Source organism: Myotis brandtii, unplaced genomic scaffold (genome assembly GCF_000412655.1).
Source record: "Myotis brandtii unplaced genomic scaffold, ASM41265v1 scaffold112, whole genome shotgun sequence".
Taxonomy (NCBI): domain Eukaryota; kingdom Metazoa; phylum Chordata; class Mammalia; order Chiroptera; family Vespertilionidae; genus Myotis; species Myotis brandtii.
The window spans coordinates 15446236-15470364 of NW_005353838.1; the positions used below are offsets into that span (position 1 = coordinate 15446236).

Consider the following 24129-nt stretch of genomic DNA (forward strand, 5'->3'; position numbering starts at 1 on the left):
AGAACAGCCGACATGGTGTTCTATAGAAGACAGGATAGGCAGACTTGGCTCAGGTTCACTGTTGCTGCCACACGTTGGCAGTTGCCTGCCACTCATGTGGGACTCTGCGGCCACTGTCTCTCAGCCTGCCTGCCACATGGAGTCCTGATTAGTATCTGTACAGGCATCTGCAGCTCGGTGGCTGCAGCCAGGAGGCAGGTGGGTTGCGAGCAGGGACGTGTAGTGTGCACACACGAACACCTTGGCCTTGCCCTGCGCCTGCCACAGCAGGTACACAATAGCAGTAGGCTTCCCAGGAACTTTATTTATTTAGTATAGGATGTATTTATTTTATTTAGATTAAACATTGTTGTTCTTGTATTTAATTGAAACAAAAAGACCCAAATTGCTATTGTTCTCTTGCTTTTAATTTTCATCCTTCAGCCCCTTTGGTATTGGATGTTGGGTAGTGGAGATTTTCCAGGTTTCATTCACATTGTGACCTGCGGCAGGAGTAGTTTTCTCTTGGGATGCCTCAGGGCTGTGTTTCTTTCAGCTACGTGTGGCTAAATTTTTACTTTGCAAAGGCTAAACTTGGGTTTGAAGTTCAGGATTGTCTTCTGAGTGCTTTAGGTTTGGAAATATTCCTTGGATACACAAAGTTATTTTTGTCTTCCTACAGCTGGGTGGAAGTTGAATGTTTTATTCTGTAGTAGGTAACATTTGAGTCGAACATTCATAGACACATTTTTATTTGTGGTTGATTACATTTATTATTATTGTTTTACTGGGCTGAAGCCCTAGAAATAGCAATTTCGGGGCTATGCTTACTGCTGGTTACCAGGCAGGTATCGGGCTCTGGTACCAATTGCATTGGAGGTTGCTGGTTCCTCACCGCCAACTGCTCAAAGGGAAAATGCCAGTTTCAGTTGGGAATATTCCTGACAAGGACAGCTGTTACTTTTATTGGCATGTGAGTCTCTGCCCTGGAGGTGCACTTCTCTTTAATGTTGTGTGTGACACGTGGGTGTGCACACAGAGCTTTGCTGCCTGGTGATGTGTGGTGACCGTCTCCAGGAACACTTCCTGTGACCGAGTTCCAGCTGAACTAACCATGCTCTTCAGGGGATACCATTTTTACTTGAAAGAGTGATTTACAGATAGAATTTGGTTGTTCAGACTTGAGTACTTGCCAGATATTTTCTTACAAATGAAGCGAGGCTGTCACTTGAAAGAAAATAAATGATGGTTTGTGTGGTCAGTGATGACATCCAGCTTCCAAGTGAGACATTGTTTACGGCACATGTCTACCTGGGGACAATCTCAATGAGGCAGTCTGTCCACACGACCAAGTCCTGATGTCTCAGGCACACTCAAGATGACTCGCAGGTGCCCACAAAGGCTATGCATCTCTGCGAGGTGGGTGTCTTCCTCACTTCCACCTAACTAACCTGTCAGAGCACTCGGAGCATGGAACAGACGTGAGTGTCCCTGACTTCCACTGAGCCAGACAGCAGAGATCTGCAGAAGGCAGATAGTGTCACCACTCACAGTTGTCTGTGTTGTGGAAAAGGTACTTACTTTTTCGTAAAAACAGGTAATTTATGTTAACATTCAGTGACACTCATTATTATTGTTAAACTAGTGACTCGGTGCATGAAATTCGTACACATTAAAAGGAAATTAATTAGAGGAAATATTTTAATATTGCTATTTGCCCTTTCTCTATAATAGAAGTGTTAGAGATGAAAGAAAATTAGTAAAATGTATATGAAAATCTTCCTCCTGTCAGAGTCTCGGGCGCACCACAGGACCCAGATTCAAGTCCCCGCCCACCCATGTGCGCCTCGAAATCGCGTGAGACCCAAACCCGGCCGGTCCTACCCTTGTCAAGCCCCGCCAGGGCAGGGTCACAGCATGAGGTCCACCATCAAGCCCTGCCAGGTGGGGGGCGCACCTTGAGGTCTCCCGTCAAGCCCCACCGGGTTGGGGGGGGCACGGCCTGAGGTCCCTGCTGATTGCTCGTGAAGGCTCGTTACAGAAATTCGGCCTCTGCTGTGGGTGCAGCCATCTTGTCTTACAGAAACCCCTTCTCTGCTGTGGGTGCCAACATCTTTGTGGCGAAGTGACGGTCAATTTGCATATTCCCTCTTTATTATATAGGATCTGGGGTGGGGTGCACGGCCTGAGATCCCCTGGGCCAGGAGCATGCCTTGAGGTTCGCCGTCAAGCCCCGCATGGCTGGGGGTGTGGCCTCAGGTCCCCTGCCCCGGCCCAGCGCCACGCAGCCTCAGGTCCCTGCTGATTGCTCATTAAAGATCGTTACGGGAACTCGGCCTCCGCTGTGGGTGCAGCCATCTTGTGTTATGGGATCCTCACCTCCCCTGTGGGCGCAGCCATCTAGTTACTGCATGACAGTCCATTTGCATATTCACACTTTATTAGATAGGATAGTTTAAAATATTCAGTTTTAATTTCCGATAGTAAATATTGGTAGTAATTGCTACAAAACTGTGAGAACTGTCGATCCAAGCCCTCTGTGTTGACATACATAGGTCCTTAAGAAGCACTTAAACCTATTTTGTCTGTGTGTCTCATCTGCAGGTGCTGAGGAGGCTGAGGTGTCCTGTGCTGGCACAGGGCAGTGCCAGTCTCATCAGGCGCGGGTGCACGCGGGGCAGTGAGCCAGCCTATGCTGAGGGCTTCTTCGTGGTCCCCCAAGGGGGTGGGCGGGCAGGCCTACAGGATGATAGCTCACAGGTGTCGCTGAACAGGACTTGCAGCTGCTATAATTGATGACTTTATGTTTGTGTTGTATTTGTTACATTTAATTATACATGATTATGACTTATTACGTGAATAAGTTCTAGGTGATGAGAATAAATTTGCTGGAGTTTTTGTTCTCATTTAGCATTTTGTCATTTTGCAGAGAGGCAAACTTCAAGGAGGATGGTTGACTAGTGTGGGTCTTCCAAACCCAAACTGTCAGGATCAACATAGTCACACTGAAAATTCATGATGACAGTGTTCAAAGTGCTGAGTAATGAAGAAAAAAAGACAGGAAGAGCCAGGAGAAATCTAAAGGCAGAGAAGAAAATCCATTCAATAAGAAGTTTAGGTAGAAACATTCTCAACAAATGAACTTTTTTGGCCATAAAAATGAGACTTCACATTGTTCTTAGAAATTTAAGCACAGCTTCCCTGGACTGCAGGTGCATAAATGAAAGGGCGTTGCAGGGTCTGGGAACATGGGCCCTGGGCAGATGTCACTTAGAAGAAGGGCACTGGGCTCCATAGGGTCCCCTGACTGTGAGACATAAGTGACCTGCAGACAGTGGGGGCAGTTGGGCTTCTGGAGGAACAGGAAAGACAGTCACCTGGAGGAACGACACTGAGGGAAACTTGGAAAATCTTATTTGAAGGGTTCTCAGCTTTTAGATGGAGAGTTAGGGACCCCAGTGAGAGGTGTGCCAGAGTGCTCATAATGTTAACATATCTAAACTCCACACTGCAGGAGGCATCCTTCCTCTGCCCCAGGAGAACTGTAAATGGTGGTAACCGGGACATGCTGTGGACTCGGGATTGCTGGTGCAAGACCCAGCTGGATGTTTCTCAAAAGAAAAGCACCTACTTGTTGGGGGATCACTCAGTTTTTCCCCAAAGTTGATGCAAGGTCGACCCTCCTGAAGATTGCCCCTAAATCTAGAAAAGTGTTATTGATGTTTATGAGGCTAAAAGTGCCTTCATCCTAGAAACGTACTAGAGACAGCAATAAAACAAAAACTATAAAGCAGATGTTGCTTATGAGCAGAGACATCAAACCCTAAACAGAATATTGGGAAAGCCCTTGAGAGCGCGTGACAGATATCCATCACCAAGGGCTTTATTGCAGGATTCTTGCTGTACAGGGGAAGATGTAGAATTCGTATAAATATGGGAGAATGCCTGGCTGTGTGCTCAGTTGGTTGGAGCATCATCCTGTGCATCAAAAGGTTGTGGGTTCGATTCCCAGTCTGGGTATATGCAGGAGGAAACCCATTGATGTTTCTCTCTCACATCAATGTTTCTCCCTCTCCCTTCCTCTCTCTCTAAAATCAATAAAAACATACCCTCAGGTAAGGATAAAAGAAAAAAAAAACATGGGAGAATGTTTTAAGAAGATTAGATAGATAAGTACTCCTGTTATCATAATTACATAAAAATATCCCCAAACTGGGAGGAACCATAGCTTTAATAAGTAGGTTAAAGATTATTTGAAAGCAGAAACTAGCCTTTCCTACGGTTACTGAGCTAGAGGCCTTGTACTAACAAGAGCCGTGCACTGTGTACTCAGAACAACTATTCTGTGTCCTTCCAGAGGCCCACAATTAAATACTATATAGACCTTGTGGCATCACTTAAAGAAGTAAAATGGAACCACAGTGTACCCACTCCCCTCTCCACAGTGGAGGCCGATCGTGACTTTTGCATGTTTGCTTATCATTCCCTGGCTTTAATGATAATGTATATAATGTTTCTCAATAATATGGTTTTAGTTTTATATGTTTTTAAACTTTATGTAAATGGAATCATATTATATGTTTTTTATTTTAGATTTTTTTTTTAAAACAAAACTGTTTTGGAGAATGATCCATGTTTGTGCATGTAGCTGTAAATTGACTATTTTGATTGGTGTTTAGTAATCCATTTTTTGAATTTTCATAACTAATTTTCCTGTGGATGGCTTATGGCCTGTTTCAGATGTTACCACCCACAGATGTGATGTTGTGAACATTTTCTTGTTTATTTTCTGGCACTCATACGCCCTGGGAATGGGGTGCTGGACCAATGGGCTGGTGATGCTTCCCTCTCTGGGCCATGCCAGCCTGTTGCCCTGCGTGGCTGTACTGTCCGTTCCTCAGCCCCACCAGCACCACATGTCAAGCCTCTTGGGCCGGTCTCATGAAACTGGATCTTACTGTGCTTGTCCCAGATTGCCAGTGAACTTGAGCATCTTGTTTTGGCCACTTGTATCTTCTCATATGTTGTACTCACTGTTCTTTTTAGATGTTTATTTCATTTTCTTACTGATTTGTAGACTTGATATATCTGTGTGCGTACATGTGTGAGCATACATGCACACATGTGTGTGTTTCCTTATAGCAGCTGGATGCAAAGCTGGTTAAGCATGTTGCTTTTAAAAGATATGTCTCCTCTTTTCACTCTGGTCTCTCTCAGTGAATACAGCTTTTTAATTTTAATGTTATACTTATTAGTCTTTTATTATTATTGCTTTCTATAGTGTTTATATTTATTTTCATGCCGTGTTTTGGATCTTATTCTGCTGAAGGTGACATCCTTTAGAAATTTCTTAAGCTGCTATAGTAGTAAGTTCTTCCATTTTCGTTGGTCTGAAATGGCCTCTTTCACCTGCACTGTTGGCTGTTGTCACGGGCAGTAGTTTTGGGTGGACAGTTGTTTTTCACTTTGGAAATATTATTGGTTCATTAAATTTTACTGTCACTGTGCAGAGTTCCACATTGGTGTAGTCCTGCCCTTTTTCTCTGGGTGCTTTTACAATCTGTCTTAGTCTTCTAAGCATTTTTACTAAGGTTTTCACTTATCTGTCTTGATACTTCTTGGCCTTCTTGAATCTAGAGATTATTGTCTTTCAAAAATTCTGGGGAGCTTTTAGCCCTTAAGTCTTTCTGTTTTTCCTTTTAATTTTGCTATAATTTCAGACTTACAGAAAAGCTGCAAGAACAGTACAAAGAATTACTTTTATACATTTATTTATGCAAATAATTCTTTCAGGACCATTGGAGATTAGTGGGCAAGATGCTGCCCTTCGCCCCAGCTCATCCGGCAGGTATCACCCAAAAGCAAGGGCAGCGTCCCATTGGCCACACCGGACATGGTTAGTATTAGGAGGTCACCAGCAAGCAGTGCTGTCATCCAATCACAGGCCCTACTCATACTTGGCCTGTTGTCCTAATGCCACCTTCCATCTCCCGAGCAAGTCCCGGGTCCTGCATGTCCCCATGCCTCCTTTAATCTGGAATAGTCGTATAGTCTTTGTTTTATGGCAGGACATAAAGTACAGGGAGCTATTTTGTAAAATTTCCCTCAGATTTTGATTTTCTAGTGTTCCTCATGATTAGGTTCAGGTGATCCCTTTGGGGCTGGAGCCCAAAGTGATGTGTTTGCCAGCATGTCATGTCCAGGGGCCGCATTTCCACCTGGCCTGCTGTGAGGACACTGACTCTGGCCACTTGGTTAAGGGGGTACTGCCAGACTTCTTCTCTGTGAAGTTACTCTTTTTGAAGTTACTATTTTTCCCTTTGTAATTCACCAACACCTTGTGGGGAGATACTTGGGGACTGCACTGATCCTTGTTACTCCGCAGCACTGACCTGCAGCACTGACCCATCCATTGGTGCTTCAGGCCTGAGTCTGTGATTGGGATGTTGGTACTGGACAGTGCGGTCTGAGGCTGTCATTCTCACTGCATTCACTAGTGGGCTTTCTGCTGCACAGAACTTCCCTTTCTTCCTTTTTGTCTACTCATCTTGTGGATTCTTATTTTATTCACTGGGTTATAATCCTGTTATTATCTATTCTGGTGCCCTATTGCCCCTTCATGTTTGCTCCTCTGGCAGGTCCCCAACACTTTAGAGCCTCTCTTTATTCTCTGGTGCAAGAAAATGGTCTGGTCTCTCCTGTGCCCCCTGCCCTGCCCTGGAGTCTGCTGCTGCTCCCATGAGGCCTGGTTCCTTTCTCAGAGGCTGGTGTTTAAAAAGCAAGTTCTGTGTGCTGGATGTGCTCATTGCTTGTAGGCCCTCTCACAGACAGAGCTGGGAAATGGATGTTTTTGTGCACACACACACCACACAACACATACCACACAACAACTACCACACAGCAACCACCACACACCCCACAACACACACTACACCACACATACTGCACAACACCCTTCATATAACACCCTGCCATCTCCATCTGTGACTGTGGGTGCATATGAGCCCATGAGCTCACACTGATCCCTCCAGTTACAATTCAGCTCAGCAGGTTCATTAATTGTCTTTCTTCTGCATGTTTGTTTTCCCTCCTCCCACACTGAGATACTCAGCTCCTAGAATGCACAACAGAAAATAATCTACACCTCTGTGAGAAAACTCCACTATCCAGAGTTCAGCATTTGTTTAAGGTGTGTAGTCCAAATATAGCCCAAATACCACATCCCAAAGCCACTTCGGACAGCTCTCACTCCCTCCACCCTGCCCCAGTGTGCTTATTTAATATCCATTTAATATGTGGTTTGGTTCATTTGTTTCTGTTTGTATTTCGTTTTCGAGTTTTTCCCTCATCTTTTTAAATTTTATTTATTTTCATTTTTCGAGTGCATGAGATATGAGTGTGGTTCCTAAAGTTCTAACTGTATGGGAAACTAGGCTCAAGAGGTGGCGTCCCCCATCCTGCCATGCTTCTGTCCTTCCCTGGTCCACCCCAGCCCCACCCTTGGCCTCCTGAGTCCCCTCTGGACAATTGAGCAAACACATGCACTTCGTTTTGCTTCTTTCTTGTGCAACCGGAACTTCCTATAGGTGGCTCTTCTGCATTTGGTTTCTCACTCAGCCTGTCCTGGAAACCTTCCCCTCCCTCTACAGAACTGCTCCTCATTGTCTCTGACAGTCCCATCTGCTCTGTCCTACACTCAGACATCAGGGCAGGTGACAGCATTGGCCCTTCAGACCAGTGTTCAGTGGGTAAGGTCATGCCCATGCACTTTCCTGTTGTCGGGTTGTATCTTCAGACTTCCTTTACAGAAGGGATTCCTATCAGACAATGAGAAATATACAATTCTGTTAGATTCTGCCAAATTTTCCTGTATGAAGCTTGTACCAATTTGCATTCCTACCAGCAACGTACGAGCATGCCTGTTCCCACATGGTCTAAAGAGCAGAGGAGGTTACTTTTTTTGCCACTCTGATAGATAAGAAATGCAGTCTCAGTGTAGCCTTTTTTTTTTTTCTTTTATGCATTTGGCCTGTTTTTTTGTATGGATTTGATTTTTCACAATTTTTAAGAGTCTTTATACATAAGTAATATTAGCTTTTATCTGTGAGATACATTGCAGGCAACTTCTCCCAGTTTGTCTATTGTTTTTTGAATTCTTTATAGTATGTATTTCTTTTGCCATGTAAGCCCCTCCCCACCATGGTTCAGACTTAGAGTTTTTTTCTTTTTTCTTTTAAGTGCATCTGGATTTGAGTTGCAGGCCATGTTTTCTTTTGGAGCTCATGTGCTTTCCTGCCTTACAGTGAGGTCCCTGAGTCGTGCAGGGTGTGCTCCTGTGTGTGAGATCTGGATCTAGTTTTATCTTTTCCCAAGTGGCTTCCAGTTGTCCCAGCACCACCGAAGAAGCAGCCTTGCTCATCACAGTGATTGTCAAGACTGGAGCTCCATGAGCCTGGTCCATGGGCTTGGCCCATCTGCCTGGCCCTTCTGCCTGGTTATGAGCCTGTCCTACACTCTCTAGCATGGGGCTTCTTAGGATATTTCATGTGTGGGAGGGCTCATGGCTCTTCTCTGAATGCTTCTGTAGTCCTCATTCGTTTATCTCGTGTGTCTCTGTCTGTTGTCTCTCTCTTCTCCTGAATTCTGACAGATGCATGTTAGTGTACTTCCTCTGCCCCAACCCCCCCAGCCTCTCTTACTTTTTATGGCCTTCTCTTTTTGTGTTGCATTCTGGGTTATTTCCTTAGTACCATTTTACTGTTCACCAATTCTCTCTTCAGCTCTACCTAATTGATTACCTCATTCATTTAAATTTTAATTATTATAGTTTTCATTTCTACAAGTTCTATTTGGATCATTGTCAAATGTGTCTGCTTTTTTTATATTAGTGATAACAGCTACCACATAATTTCATCTGCTCCTACATGTTCCTCAGGGGAAGGCTTGGCTGTTACAGCCACTCCTGGCAGATGAGGTCCTGAGCACAGAGGCTGAGGGGGCCCAGGGCTGTGCAGCTACTGAGCGATAGTCCTGGACAGTCGCCTGCTTCAGTGTGACCCTTGCACAACACTGCTGTTCTCCGGCCTGTGGCTGAGATGTGCTGAGATGGTTAGAGCAGATTTCCTATAACTGAAGTCTGTCTTGGCTAAACTCCCACTCTCTGGGTTTTCTGATTTGTGATTTTTGATTGTGACTTTATGCCCTGAGAATGTTTTACAGACATTCTTTGGGGTTGATAGCACACTTGTGCAGGGCAGATGTACGTGTTTCTGCCCAGTGCCAAGGCAAGGCCTGGTCATCTCCAGGCTCATCTGGCTTCTCCCTAAACCCTCTCCAAGTGACCTCTGGTGATGGATTCTTAGAGGAGTCTTCTTTCTTTCTTGTTTAATCCTCACTCGAGGATATTTTTTCCATTGATATCTAGAGAGAGTGGAAGGGAAGGAGGAGGGGGAGATAGAGGGAGAGAAATATCAAGGTGAGAGACAACACATCGATTGGTTGCCTCCTGCACGCACACCTATTGGGGCTGGGGAATTTTCAACTGAGGTACATGTCCTTGATCAGGGATGGAACCTAAGACCCTTTTGGTCTGAGGGCCAACGCTGTAACCACTGAGTAAAACCAGCCAGGGTGGGAGTCTTCTTTCTTGACCTGCCTCCTTCCAGCAGTGGTCAAATCTGGACATGGGCACGTCCCTCCAGCAGTGCCATTTCCCAGCTTCTCCCCAAGGGAGCCACAGGCCCAGTGCCCCTCTCTGGGCCCCAGTGTGGTCTCCTGTGTGGTGGCCTTTCACAGTGACCCAGTGAGCTACAGCCCAGGCAGTGGCCCCAGGACAGCCTTAAGACAGGCCCTGGCTTCCACACCCTTTCCCTCTGACCCCCCAAGTTCTTGCCTTCTGAGAGTTCCTTTACTCTCACTCAGCTCCCGTGTAGAAGGCTTGTCTTGCCACCACATGGCTCACCCAGGCCTCTCCATGCACTGTCACCAGCACTGTGAGTGGGCTTTCTCTTAAGGGCACTTCTTTTCCCAAGAAATAAACTCTATCTGCACATGATGCGAGGCTGTGAGGGCCTGGCCCTGTATCTGTTAAACGATGTAGAAGACTGTGAATAATTTCTGTTGTTGGCATACTGATAGCTTATGCAGAGTCCAAACTGTTATATCAAAGCTCTATTTTAACAGTCACACTGATGTAAAGCCAGTCCCAATCTTTGTGTCTTCAGGGAGGAGAAGGTTCCGGTGTGACCACTGGGCACATCTGCCTGCAACACTCCCCGTGGGCATCCTCTCTGGGCTCTAAGCCCCTTACTTTTATGCTGCTATAATTAGTCACTGGCTATGGTAGGGACACTTACATCAGTTGGTTTTGTCAAGTGATTGTTGTTTTCCAATAAGAGTATATTTGAAAATGAAGTGAATCCAAGCAGAAGGCGGCCTCTGCTGCTCAGCACATCTGTGTGCCTGGACGAGGAAGAGGTTAGATAGGAGACTGAGCTTCCAACCTCCCCTCTCCACATTCCTAGGCACAGAGCTCACGCCTAGCAAATGGACTTCTTACCACCAGCCTATAGCCCTCAGAATGTCCCGGCAACATGGTGCAGAGGAGCTCAGGGGACCGAGCACTTTCGAGCTATTAGCACTTCCATCCTCACAGGTCAGAACTGGGAGGAATGTAAAACTTTACTTTATAGATGAAAACGCCCAGAAGGAGCCTGGTTTGCCCAAGGTTTCCTGCTCTTGTCAACCTTGGTAGCCTGGGCCTTGGCCCAAGGGCCCTGCCTTCCACTGAAGCCCTGTCTCTATTTCACCAGTGGTGTCCTCAGGGACAGGACAGAGTGACGATGCAAGATTTCTGTTGTTGGTGCTGCAGGACAGAGCTGAGGGCCACTGTCTTGAAAGACCATCACAGAAGAATTAACTGTGTGTCCTTGGGACACACTGGCAAGACCCCCATGGTCCTGGCTCCACATGCAGTTTTCTGTTTTAGTAGAAGGCGAATGTGCAGGTTTCATTGTAGTTGACACATGAAAGAATGAATTTGAGTTTCCTCTGCAGCAACCCGGTGGTCCATTTTTCTTAACAAAATTAAATAACAGCTGAGTGTTTGCTTCAGATGGAGGACAATAGGGGAATTTTTTCCTCCTGGATTTTACTATCTTTTCAGACAGTTGAGGAAGAAAGGGCAAACTGTGAAAGCTGGTATGTGCGTGCTGCGCGGGCATCTTTTGTTTCCTTGGTGAGCACAGTGGAGGTGCAGGTGCAGGGCCGCATTCCCTGAGGGCACGGTTAGGGAAGGGTGGCTGTGTGTTTGCCTCCTGGCATGCAGGGAGAGATGGCAGTGCTCCTAGCCATGTGACAGAGTCCTAGGAGCCCAGGGCAGAGGTGGCGATGGCAATGAGGTCTCTTAGGAGGAGCCATTGCTGGAGTCCTGGTGAGTGTCTTTCAACTCCATGCCACTCTGCCCAGGGCTTGCCTGCCAGGTCTGGTATGCAGTCCATGCCAGGGTGGTGCCCCTACTTGGTCCTCGCCAAGGAGGTGGTGCATTAGGCCAGCAGTGAGGATGGATGGCTTCTGGTGCTTTTTGATGGTGACAGTTTTATCTCACTGCTGAGATCCCTCAAATCCAAACTGAGAAAACAGGCTGTGAACTTGTGACTTTGGAGTTTTCATCAGGAATTTTATTGATTTTATCTAACAGTCTCCCCAGCCCCCAAGTGTTACTTTAGTGCTTGAGGGAACCACAGGATCTTGGCTTTGGGGACTTGTAAAGTAACCTTTTCTTAACTCTTTGTTCCAGGAGAGGCCCAGAGTCACCTGGGGATGGGGATGAGGCTGGCCTGGCCTAGGTCCTTGCTGGGTCACCCTGGGGAGAAGCTGCGGTGTCCTCATCTGTGGGACTGTTATTAGCAAGTCTCGGCATGTTGTGTGAAAATGCAGTGAAAACGTGTTTCTTATTGTTGGTTTAAAACAGAAACATGGAGTCCCCTGTGTGGTTTTGGAGGCCAGCCTGCCCTCCCCCATCGCCGCCCCCTTACCTGTGAAGTGATTACAGGGCTTGTTCCTACAGAGGCTGTAGTGCTCAGTGTCACTTCCTTCCTTGACTCTGATAGTTCCAGCTTGCTGGCTACACTCAGGCTTTCGCATTCCCCTGATACCCAGGAGGAAAGCTAGTGCTGTGTGTGTGGATCAGACAGCTGACGAGGGCTCAGAACAATCCATCCCACTTTGGGTGTGCCCGTGACATGCTGCCTGAGACAACAGCCAGGCTGGCTGCCTGCAGTCTGCGTGCACTGCTGGTGCCAACATTGCGACATGATGCAGAGCCAGCGTGCTGTCCACACCGCTGTGTTTACTCGCAGGCTGTGAAGGCGGCAGGGTGCTTGGGAGTTCTGGGAGCCCCGGGTGGACCAGGCGCTGCCAGGCTGTGGGGCCACCAGGCTGCCGAGGGGTTACTACTCTGAGACTCTTTTCTTTGTGGCGTGGACTAACACTGCCTGACCTAGCAGAAAACTTTGAGCCAGGAAGTTCACCCAGGCCTGGGTGATGCTTCTCAACTTAGGTAAATACCGTCAGCATCTGTGGCAGAGACAAGTGTGGGGTGGTTTGCGATGTGGCCTGGTAGGGATTCGTTCTCTCTCAGTGGCTGATTCAGCATGGTGGTGAACACCTTTGCCCTGAGCCCAGGCCCAGCTTCCTGGGGAAAGGCAGCCATAGGGAGTGCAGCCACAGGTCAGACATCTGTGGGCTCCCTCTCCTCAGGTCCCTGGCCCATGGGCTCAGGCAGCGACTCTGTGCTCTCAAACAAGCCACAGGCACAGAGGGCTGTCCTGGGCACTGGTTTCTTTTCTCTCTCTCTGTTTATAAGAGACCCATCCCCATCCCAAGGAAAGAGTGTCCTGCCCCCTGCCTGAGGCATGGGTGCCCTAGCCCTTCCCTGGGAGTCTTTCCTTGCAGCTGAGGAAGGGCACCTTTGCCTATGGTGACTGAACTGGGACATGGAGGCTCAGGAGCTGCTCCACTCAGATTTGTGTGCCCAGGAAGGAGAGGTGGGCAAATGGGTGGGCAGAGCACGGCCACAGACCTGGGAAGTGTGGTGGTGCTAGTCCCTAAGGCTCCCGAGCTGCCTGGTGCCACCGATCCACAGAGGCATGGGGTTCTCTGGTTTCTGGGAGCTGCCCCGGGTTTACAGACAGGTGCAACTCTTGGCTCCATCCTTGTCAACAGACAGCTCAGACTTGTACTGAGTGTGATAAAGAATCCGAACCTGCTATAGGCAGGACTAGGAAGGGAGGTGGGACCTGCCACGCCTGGGTCAGCGGGAGGGCCCCTTGGGAGACAGGGCATCCAAGGGAGGTCCAGAGGGAGTTGGGCTCGCAGGCCTGGGCTGGCCGCCAGGGCCAGGGCGTTAGCAGGCTGGATCCATCTTCCCACCTTACTATTTAGGTAAAAGTTTGTGGTTGACCCTGATGCTCAAACAAGCGTGCCTGTACCCTCCAGACCTACAGAGCTCTGTGGGGACCCTGCTGCTGAGGGCAGAGGGTCTGTTTACTCTTTGCCTTAAAGTGACTTTTCTGTTTTGGTCTGACTATCCCAGACAGAAAGCTCCTTAAGAGCAGGACCCGACACTCGGTGCCCAGTCATGCTTGAAGAGTGTTGCGTGAAGTCACAGGTCCCTACTTGTCCAGACAGCTGCTGGCCCACTGAATGGTGAAGGGCATTTCTTAGTCTATGACCCATGTTGGTGCAGGCAGATTAAAGTCAGGAAGGTTGTGGCCTTGGACATGGCTAACTCATGAGGGGCAGCAGTGATCCTGGTGTTAGGTCATAGGGTGGGGTGAAAGCCCTTTATGTCGGGTCTGTTTCAGAGAAAGCTGTTCCTCAGGTCCTGCTTTGCATGCAGCAAGCCTGGCCTGGCCTCTTCTGTTGAATTTTATTTTGACTCTCCTTGCTGTTCCTTTAGCCCCTGCCCTACTCACATTAACATGATGAGAAAGGACAGCACACTCCACAGGAAGAACCCCAAATTAGGAAAACAACCATATATTTACATGACATCTTCCACAAGCCCCTCCCAGTGAGTGGGATCCTGACAGCTCTTCTCTCATCTGCTCCATGGCAGCAGGGTCGGTCCTTGCTGTGTTTGGGACCACTGTTTGGGACCACTGTTTGCTCAATTTTTTCCTATCATACTTGAAGTAGCTTCTCCCCAGCAATTGTCCAAGGTCCCTGGTGGGGCCAGGGGAGTGGATCTCAAACCTGCTGAGTTAGAGTGATCTGTGTCCTCAAGACTGGAACCCAGTGGGGAGTGGGGGTGGGGTGGGGTGGGGAGAGATGGAAAGTACCCGCGCTCCGCACGTGGTGACAGACCAGACCCCAGGTCCACTGGCTCATGACTTCTGCCCCTCACATCAGCCTTGCATGGCTGTGTATTAATAAGAAAACATTTTGAATTCTCGCATCCCCCCAGGAAGGACAGTTTGCCCCGCAGCTGAGTCATTGCTCTGGGCCCCTGTCTGAGGTTAGTAGTTCAGTTTCTACCTGCACGAAGCCCCCCAGGGGCCAGCTGTCAGGTGTCTACCTCTACCATGGAGCCAGGTTCTTCTTGATCAGGTTGTGGGCCATTCCGGCCACTCTGGAGAACCTCTGTGTTCCTGGCCCCTCACACTGCCTTGCCACGTCCCCCAGGCTCAGGTGAGTGAGGTTCAGACTGCAGGCAGCTGGGAGGGCAGCTTCAGGGAGGAGCATGTGCTCGCAGAGGCTTTTTACTTCCGTGCTCCCATAGCCCTGTGCATGGCCTGAGGTGCGCTTAGCCTGTGTTCCTAGCGAATGCCCTCACAGCCTCCCCAGTAAGCCGAGGGGAGGGCGGGCGCTGCCCCCACATAAGGCTCCAGAGCTCTCAGGATACTCACAGCAGTGTGCTCCCTTTGGGTGCCTTGATAGCCTTCTTCCCCCTGGGTTGGTACCACACATGTCCCCGTGGTGGCAGGGACTCCTGGCCTTTGTTATCCGATCTGTCCCCAACCCATGTGCGACCACCTTCCTGAACCTGTTGGAGGCTGAGGCCTCTTTCCAGACCTGGGAAGATGAACTCCAGGCCACAGAAAACTCATCCTTTCCTCACATTTGAATGTGGCACCAGAGGTAGAAATTCAGAATGGAATGATTTCAATCAAAGGTACGAAGCAGGTGGTGTCTTTTTGCTGCTGAGGGCATGAGCTGTAAGTGCTGACTTTGAGCTTGGATGGTGCGGCTTTCACGCTAAATTTGGTTGGGTGAGCATTCGTGGCTCGGGATAAACAGCAGTGCTCTGAGGCGTTCACCGAGAGTCCTGAGCCAAGTCTGGCGATCCGAGTATCTGAGTATCGTCTGCTTGTTATGTAATGTAACAACAGGGGTATGAAATAGAAACCATACGTCAGGCAGGGTGGTGGAGCGCTTCCTTGGTGAGCGCTGGGAGTGCACGCCTCGCCTTTTATCCACTGTTACAGGCTCAGTGCCCCAAAGGACCGGTGAGGGTGGCCTCTGGAAGCTGCAGCAAAGCCTGGCCTGAAGGTAAAGTATAAGCTCGGTATGATGAACACTTTTTAGGGTTCCCATGCTCTGCTATTAACCAAAGAGTATCATTCTGAGGGACCTGCTGCCTTGCTACCAGGAATAAACCTAGAGCCTTTGAACTGCGAAGGGATGAGCAGTGGCTTTGTGCCACCTTCTTGGCCTCTGTGCAAAGGTTTTGGGTTTAAGAGTGAAGGAGATCCATGTTTCAGCGGTGAGGGGCTTGGTCTCAAGACAGGAAGCAGACTACGGGCCACACATACAGACCTGTGGGGAGCACAGGTCCGTGGGGCGAGGTTGCTGCCAGCACACAGCAGCTCCCAAACATGGGCACTTGGATGCTCTAGATGTCCTTGGCCCAGCCCCTGTGCCAGCTGCAGGAAAGTGCTTCATTTCTCCTGGGACACCAGCAACCTCCTCACCATGCTCTGCTTGAATGCACCATGAACACAGATCTGTGTCCTTTTCAAATGTGCCAAGTAAACTCACCTAGGTCAGCAGTGAAGCGAGGCTCCCTCGCTGGAAGCAACAGCCACTGGGGTTCATGGCCACGTGTTTCACTCTTATCTAAATTCACAAATGCTGGCTGAGCGAGAGGGACCTGCAGACTCCTCCTTCGCCAGGAAAACCCCCTGGAAACAGAAACCTTGGCTGGGACCCCACCCTCCAAGGCTGCTGTACAGCCTCATGGAAGTGTGACATTCTTATTGGGAAAACCTGTGCTAAATACCACTCGGGTTCTACTGCCATCGGTGTCCCTGTGAACAAGCCCCGTGAGGAGGGTAGGGTCTGTGGCTCCTAGTCCCCGTGTGGACACCTGTCTCTCTGGGTTCCCACACCTTCCTCTATTAGATGATCATATTCATGGTGTACCTTTCTGGGTGCTACGCCCCATGCTAAATGCATTCATTAAATTTCTTAATGCTCAAAACATACCTATAAAGGTAGGTCTGTTTATGACCTGTAGTTTACAGATGAGGAAAGTGAGGCCCGGAGAGGGTGAGACTTGCCCAGGGTCATCTCCCAGGTGGGGGCTGTTGCTGGGGTCCAGCTCAGTCAGGGCCTCAGGAGACAGCCGGCTGTCTTTGGCTTCTCCCAGCTCATGGTGTGGCCATCTGCTTCTATGGACGCAGGATCTTTGCTTATGCTGCTACTAGGGCCTTATGTTCAGATTGCTGTGAACATCGGAAGAGAGCGGCAGAAATCGTGACAGGACAGAGTGTGACACTGTAGAAATGAGTGCCACAGTTCCTAAATCAGTGGTTATGGGAGAGAACATGGAAGGCTCAGACATCCTTAGTCCACTTTGCTTGTTTTAAGAGAACTTGAAACACCCACCCCAGCAGGTTTGCAGGACCAGTGTGGCCAAGTCAGGGGCTGACAGGCTCATTCTCCATTACAACAGCTTGTTTGGATTCAGTAGTAAGTCGTGTGAAGTGCCATGAGACAGAGCACCGAGTTTGAATTTTCTAGACAAGAGGGGCGTTGCTGCAAAGGTGTGGAGGACCTGGCCTTCTTACCACTGGGCCAAGAACCCCTGGCCCTCAAGGCCCCTGCACCCTGGTCCAAGCAGTGGCCCTTGGTCATCACTGGGAAGACCTGTCACATCCCAGCCTTAGGCCCTGCGCTGCTTTGTTTTTAAATATAACCCTCCAATGAAGAGAGAGGCGTGGAGCAGAGGGCCCTGTCCTAGCACCCTACAGCCCCTCTGGAGCAGCGTGGGACTCCAGCTCTTCCTTCTCCTTCGTTTCTCCCCATCAGCATTGTGCCGTCATGGAACAGGGAGGAAGGAAGGGCTGTTTGGAAAAACTCTGTAAGAGCTGGTGAGGGGAGATCGGGTTTTTCTACAGCTCCCAGGCTCACTGGGGCCCAGAGCTGTGCTCTTTGCTGTTTGCAGGAGACTCAGTCTGGCTCAATCCACGTTTATAGGACAGAGTCAGGAACAGCAGTTTTTTCTGCTCACTTGAGGGAAGAGGAAGACACTGGGAACAATGGTTGCTTTGTGAAGAGGAGACTTTGGCCGCTAATCCAGAACTTTACCATGGTGGACATGATCTGTAGCTGCCCACTCCCTGCTGTGGCTGTCGAGCACTTCAAATGCCTCTAGTGTGACTGAGGAGCTGAAGTTTACGTTTTATTTAATTTTAATTAATGTTAGAAGCCACACAAGGCCCGTGGCTAACTACAGTGCATCACTGAGGAGGCTCTACAGTGAGGACCTGCTCTTCATTCAGTTACTATATCTATAATAATAAAAGTGTAATATGCAAATCGATTGAACGACCGAACAGCAGAATGGCTGTCCGGATGACCTTCCCGACGACCACGCTATGACACGCACGGGCGCCAGGCCAGCCAAGGCGGGTGCGATGTGATTGGTTGAGGGGTCCCGCCATCGCTTCATGATCGATCGCTCCGCAGAGGGAGCAGAGGGAGGCCCAGGCCACGAGCCAGCAGGGTGATCCATTGGGGGGGGGGGGCGCTCCACAATCGCCCCAAAGAGGGAGGCCCAGGCTACCTGGCTGGTGGCGCTGCAGCGGGTGGGCGAGGCCGGCCAGTGATCGCCCTGCAGAGGGAGACCTAGGCCAGCCAAGTGATCGCACCCGACACCTGTCGCTTGTAGAGGGAGGTGACCGGTGGTGGGGGAGGGGGGGCAGCTATGCCGGGTGGCAAGCAGTGGCAGCAGCGGGGGCGGGGTCAGCTGTTGGCAGCCAAGGGAAGGAAAGCCCTGATAGACCCTGATTACTAGCCAGGCCTAGGGACCCTACTCAAGGGGTCCCGGATTGTGAGAGGATGCAGGCCAGGCTGAGGGACAACCTCCCATCCCTGCACAAATTTTGTGCACCGGGCCTCTAGTTTGAAAATATAAGCCTTTGTTTTTTTAAACATCCTGGTTGGATAAAAAGAGCTGAATCTGTCACTGCTTTGGCTTGATCCCACCCCAACCCACTCACTTAGGGAGTTCTCTTTTGCTGCTGTGTACACCGTTGAAAATTAGCCAGGAAGTAAGTGTGGGTCATTAGCCTGGGAAATCTCAGTTGCACTGCATGGTGGAGGGACCCCTACTAGCAGGCTCACCTCTTCTGTTTCTGCATCTTGAGCTCCTTAGCTACTGAGGGGCTCGGAGCATCTGTCTGAGACGAGATCAAGTGCATGTGGGACTGAGTATCCAGATACACTGTAATCCTCTGTCCTGGTTGCTCAACTGCTCTGTGCCCATCTCTGAAATGCCTTGGTTTGGCAGTGGCCGCGCTACTATCAAAAGAAATATTTTTATCATTGATGTGTTGACTTTTGGGGACCACTAATGGTGGCAGGGTGCCACTCAATTCCAATTTTAAGAGGAAGGTGGTTTTGTGACATAGCACATTTTTGAGGAAATAGTGTTATTCATAGTATGACATGGTTAAGTGTCTGGGAGGTTTTTAGCAAGGAGATGAGAATAGTTCTAACATGTTTTGTGCTATTAGGCAAATGCCATCTTCAGCCCCTGCAGGTGGACAGTGGTGATGTCCACCTTGTTGGGTTCTGGGTAAGTGAGCTTTTTGGTTTTAGGGCTTTGTGGATGTGGCATGTGTTTCTATTCACATGGTCATTCCTGTGCTGTCTCTGGGTTTAGATGAAGTAGAGTTAGAATGAGGAGGTAGAGACAGGGCCAGATGCCTCTGAGGATGCTCATCGGGACTTTTCCATGAAGCACTCAGCACAAGGAGACCCCTGAACTCCAGAGACAGTAGTGGCATAGGGACTGTAACTGCGAGGGTTGCTGGACTCGTAGAGTATTTCAGTGTGGACACACTCGAACTTAAGGTGCCTCGAATCTCCCTAAGATGCAAGGCATTAGTGTTATGGGTCCTTACTGTGAGTCAGGTTCTGGAAGCATCTTCTCGCAGCCCCATGATGCCCAGGTGGTCTGCCAGCCTCCAAGGAGCCCCACTTGTCCAGAGAGACCAGCCAGATCAGCGAGAAGCCTGGGTCAGGTCCCAGGTACCTGTGCTTGTGGACTGACTGTTCAGCATCCCTGCTGAGCCCTAGAATGGGCCACTGGAAAGGGGAGTGGCTTTCTCTAGGGAGCAGAATCTCCATTGCTTCAGAAGAGGACCCTCAGTGTGACAGTGACCCACAGGCCGATGGCAAGCAGAACACTGTGTGCGGGTCAACCCTCCAGCCTGTACCTGTGTCAGTGTACAAACTGTGCTCGGTCTGCTCCTGGCTCTGTTACCCATTTCCCTTATTTAGAGGGGTTCCAATTAGGAGGCCAACAAAAACAGCTCCTTCATCATCCTGTGGCTCTCAGAAGCAGACTGGATTTGCTGGGGTTTGGATTCTGCAGTGGACAGTGTCTGTGTCCTCAGGAGGCCCCTCCTTGCAGGCTCTGAGCTAAGCCCCAGTCTTCATGAGGTTCTCCCGTGGCATAGTGGCAGCTCAGTGGCACCACGCCCAGGTCTCTGGGACTTCATCTCTAAAGTGTCCACTTTCCAAGTAGGTCACTGCCTTGGCTTAGCAGTGATGCCCCTCGTCCCCATTTTGAGAGGTTTGGGGGCACAGGGCTTCCCTGGTTGCTCACCCTAGTCCCCACTCCCGGCAGAGCCCACAGGTCACTGGGTCAGGCTGAGCGGGGGAGGGGATACCCTGACTGGGACCAGCCCTTGTATTAAGTAGCATAAAGTGAATACCTTTTTTAAAATAAAAAAGTAAACATAAATACAAGTTTTGTAACTTTTTTCCTATGCCCCAGGGGATATCTTTGGGAAGCCATCTAGATCACTATCTCATTTCTTTGGCAAGAATAATCGAATATTGAATATCGAGGGAAATTACAGCAAATAGGTCCAAGATCATATGACAGGTCTGGTGAGTGAGGTTAACCATTAACCCCATGTTTTCTAAATTTATCTGCTACCCAGAATCTCTGGGCGTAGGTGGAACCCTGATCCCTGAGCCCCACTCCTGGACCTCGGGTAAGCCACCTCCAGAGTTTGGGTGTCTGACAGGCACCCAGGTCACTGTCCTCAAGCCGATTGGGATGCATCGCTGAGGTTTGTTATTTATTGACTGTTCAAGGAAAAAGAGCCAGAAATGATGAGATAAAGGGAAGCCCTGAAAAAAACAGCATGGGTTCTCTTAAATGCCAGCCAGCGTTGTGACCCTGATCCCAGGAAACCTTGCAAAGATATCTGAGGCCACGGGAAATGTCATGACCTTTAGACAACGTTCAGCTGGTTGTCTGCCTTTTAAAAAGAGAGACAATAAGCAGTGAAACAAGCTACCAGCAGAAGAGGTACTCTGGGACAGGGTTTGGGCCTGCCCACCATGGCTGTTGGCAGGGACCGTGCACTGGGCTGATAGTGAAGGCTTCCTTTGGATAGCACCCGCGTCCATTCCCAAGGCACATGTGTGGCCATGACTGCCGTGTGTGCTAGATGGTGACACGGACATGTGCAGATGTGCGTTCTGCGCATGACTGCTCTCTGACTGTACAACCAGAGTGCTCGGGGCATGGCTCCTGATGTCAGTCTGCTTGGGCTCCTGCTTGAGCATTATCCTTTCCTGCCTGGGACCTTGGGCAGTCCCTGAGCCTCTCTCTGCCTCGTCTGTAAAATGGGGGCATTGGGGATCCTGGCAAACTCTGTTCTCTCTTGAGTGAAAGTTAATGGTCGGTTCATGCGAGAGCTCGAGGCTTGGCTGGCTGTCATTTAAGGGAAAGACTGGCAATGGGGCCCAGTGGGAAGCAAATGCAGTGGGAGTTTGCGACAGAGCAGGGAAGCTTCCCCAGAGTTCTCAGTTCCCAGTTCCTAAGATGCTCCTTTCTGGTGTCAGTAGAAGGTGGCTGTGGGAGACACAGGTGGCCGATTTTCCGCTCTGTTCACACAGAATGTCATTGGGAGTGATTCTGTTGCTGCTCTTGATTCTGGTGAGAACATGTTGTGTAAGAAATGAAATGAGGCTCCACGCGGCAGTGAGCAGAAAAGAGCAACTTTGGAGAGGTGCAGGCATGGAGGGTGCAGCCACTTCAGAGGAAGCCCACAGATCTGTGTTCTTTGTCTCTAACCGTAAGGTGGGAACTGTTTGTTGGAGAAAATGCTGAAAAGAATAAAACATTTGAAGATGGGGAAAATTTCCTTTTAATCCTGTCACTGGTTTCAATGTTCTGACCACATCACTATTTCCTTCCAGTCCGCTGCCATGTCCTTGTCCTGTTTTGTTGGTTCCTGCGTGACTGGCTCCTTGATGAATGCTAGATTTGGCTATTTTGCATTTTACTCTTTATATTTTGTAATTCCATATTATAGGAAACCCTTTGGACTGATCAGCGGCATGAGAGTTGCCTTGGTGGGTGTTGTCCCAAGTTGGCCTGACAGTTGCTTCACACTGGGCAGGTAGCGTCTTTGAGGTTAATTGTGGGGTAAGAACAGGAACAGAATTTTTCTGACCCTCTGGCCTTGTTCTGAGGCTTACCAGTATTGACCAGGTGACCCTCCCAGTATCCCTGGGGAGAGGCCAAGAAGCAGGGACCAGACCAAGGCCCAATCTTCCAGCTTATTCCTTCCCTCTTGTGCTCCTGCCCTGGGCAGGGTGAGTCCTGACAGCTGTCTTTTCTGTGCCCAGCTCTGCTCTCTCGCCTGAGCCTTGCCCATGATGGACTTTGAGTCACCTGTGAACATTGTTCTGCATCCTTAACTGTCTCTACGCCTGTTCTTCCCCTCCCAGAAGAGACAGCCCCACCCACCCAAAACCCTGGCCCAGACATGGCTCTTCTCTTTCTCTCCACCCTCAACTTTTCATCAGCTTCGCAAATGTTCTTATCCTTTCTAAAAATTGTTTAATTCCTGTGCTTTACTCTGACCCTACTGAAGCTCCGATTTCCCATTATCCTATCCCACGGCTTCTAGAAGAACCTTTCCAAAATGCAGATCTGACCAGTGGGTTGCTGTGGTCCCTGGCGGCAAGGACAAGTCCCTCCATGACTCACCCATTTCTCCGCCTTAGGGCCTTGCTCACCTGCCTGGGGTGGTACATGCATGGTTAGTGGGGTCCTCGCCTCAGCCACCTGGGTATAGAGCACATGAACATGACCTAAACCACCCAGCCTTTTGGGAGGGCACTGTGATTGTGGTAGGATGTGGAGGGTAGGGGAGGAAGGGAATAACTTGGATGGCCTCTTTCTAGAAATGTCTTCTAGTACATTTGCTTCCTTTTTTCTTACTGCAAGTAGATCATTGAAAGCCCTCTGGTGCTTAGCACATACTTTGTAATGAATATTTTCCCATTAAAGTCTTTTGAGGAAGGGTGGAGCCAGTGTTCCTGTCTTCAGGGTGTGCATGCCACTGAGATGTGCTAGGACACACATTTGAGGTCAGTGTCCCAGTGCAGGGTGTGGATGACCCGAGAGGAGGGTAGCCAGGCGAGGCAGAGGTCAGGGCTTGCAGGCCAGCTGGGTAGTCTCATTTCCTGTCTAGCTCCTTTTTATTAGAAAGAGTAATCTCTTTAATGAAGTTTCCTGTTTATTGTTTGGATGGTAACTGAAGTTGAAAATGTTCTCTTCCCGCTTAGAGGCCCGAATGGGCTGTGCTCATGGGCTGGCTATTAAAGGAGGTCTGTCCACCCCAAGTCCCCATAAAGCACAGCTTCCCTGGCTCCTGGGAACTTGCTTCCATCCCAACCCCATTCCAAAAAAGAACAAGAAAAAAAAAAGAAAGAAAAAGAAACTGTATCTTGTCCACCTCCTGCCCCACTCACTCACTGGTCCTCACATGGGAAATGGCACACCCTTTGACCTGATCACTGTTTGGGCATTCATGTCCAGAAGGCATACTCATTTGCTCTTCTGAAGGTAAAGGTGCTCATTTTAAATAAGGGTGAGAGGGTGTGTGTGTTTTTCAGACCCTGCCAAGTGGCCGAGGCTGCTCTGGTTTCTTGCTGGGACTGCCTGGTCAAGGCCGCCCGGCAGATTTCTTGGCTCAGCAGGGTCCATTGGTGTTTACGCGCTGTTGACATTCTCATCGCAGATGCTCTCAAAGGCCTTTGCGTCAGGCCTCGGACTAAGAACAAATGCTGAAAGGGTCTGTGTTCCTGCCACACAAGAGCAGCAGCCAGAGCACTTTGTTTACTGCCAGGCCAGGCCTGGGGCCTCGGGGCCTCACCGTGACTGTCATGCCAAGGCCTCACAGGTATTCTGGAAAAGGCTGCTGCCCGAGTTCCCGCACACGCTTTGCAGCACCAGCATTGCTGAGACAGGTGCCTCCCAGGACCGAGGACTGTGTGTGTCAGAACACCCCATGTCCAGCCCCACTGCCTTGGGGTGGAGATGGCCTCCCTGCGCTCCTCCTGCCGGGAATGCATGGGGGTCTGCAGACAAGGCTGCACGGTGACCTCCTCAGAACTAAGGTTCTGTTTCCTTGCACATGCAGCTGGCCACTTCCAGGAGGAGGCTCCAACCTGAGTTAGGAGCTATGTGTCAGGAGCTCAGGCCCTTTTTCTAGAAGAAGCTGGCGGACGTTTTAAATCTTCTTTACGATTTTTAAAATGTGTGGCCTTGGAGAAGAAAATAAAAAGCACCCACATGGATGTCTCCAGTGCATCCCCCCCCCCCCCCCC

General features: G+C 49.5%; 1 protein-coding gene and 1 long non-coding RNA gene across 10 annotated transcripts in view; one reads left to right on the top strand and one right to left on the bottom strand.

Annotated features, from left to right (window-relative positions):
• HDAC4 (histone deacetylase 4) overlaps positions 1–24129 on the top strand; it is a 202532-nt gene that overhangs the window by 21148 nt on the left and 157255 nt on the right. The gene's annotated exons all lie outside the window — the stretch shown is intronic.
• Positions 7754–16726, bottom strand: LOC106727647. Its single transcript, XR_001363883.1, has 3 exons — positions 16715–16726; positions 14071–14072; positions 7754–8008 (listed from the first exon to the last, which is right to left on the bottom strand). It is a non-coding gene; the product is annotated as an uncharacterized LOC106727647 (long non-coding RNA).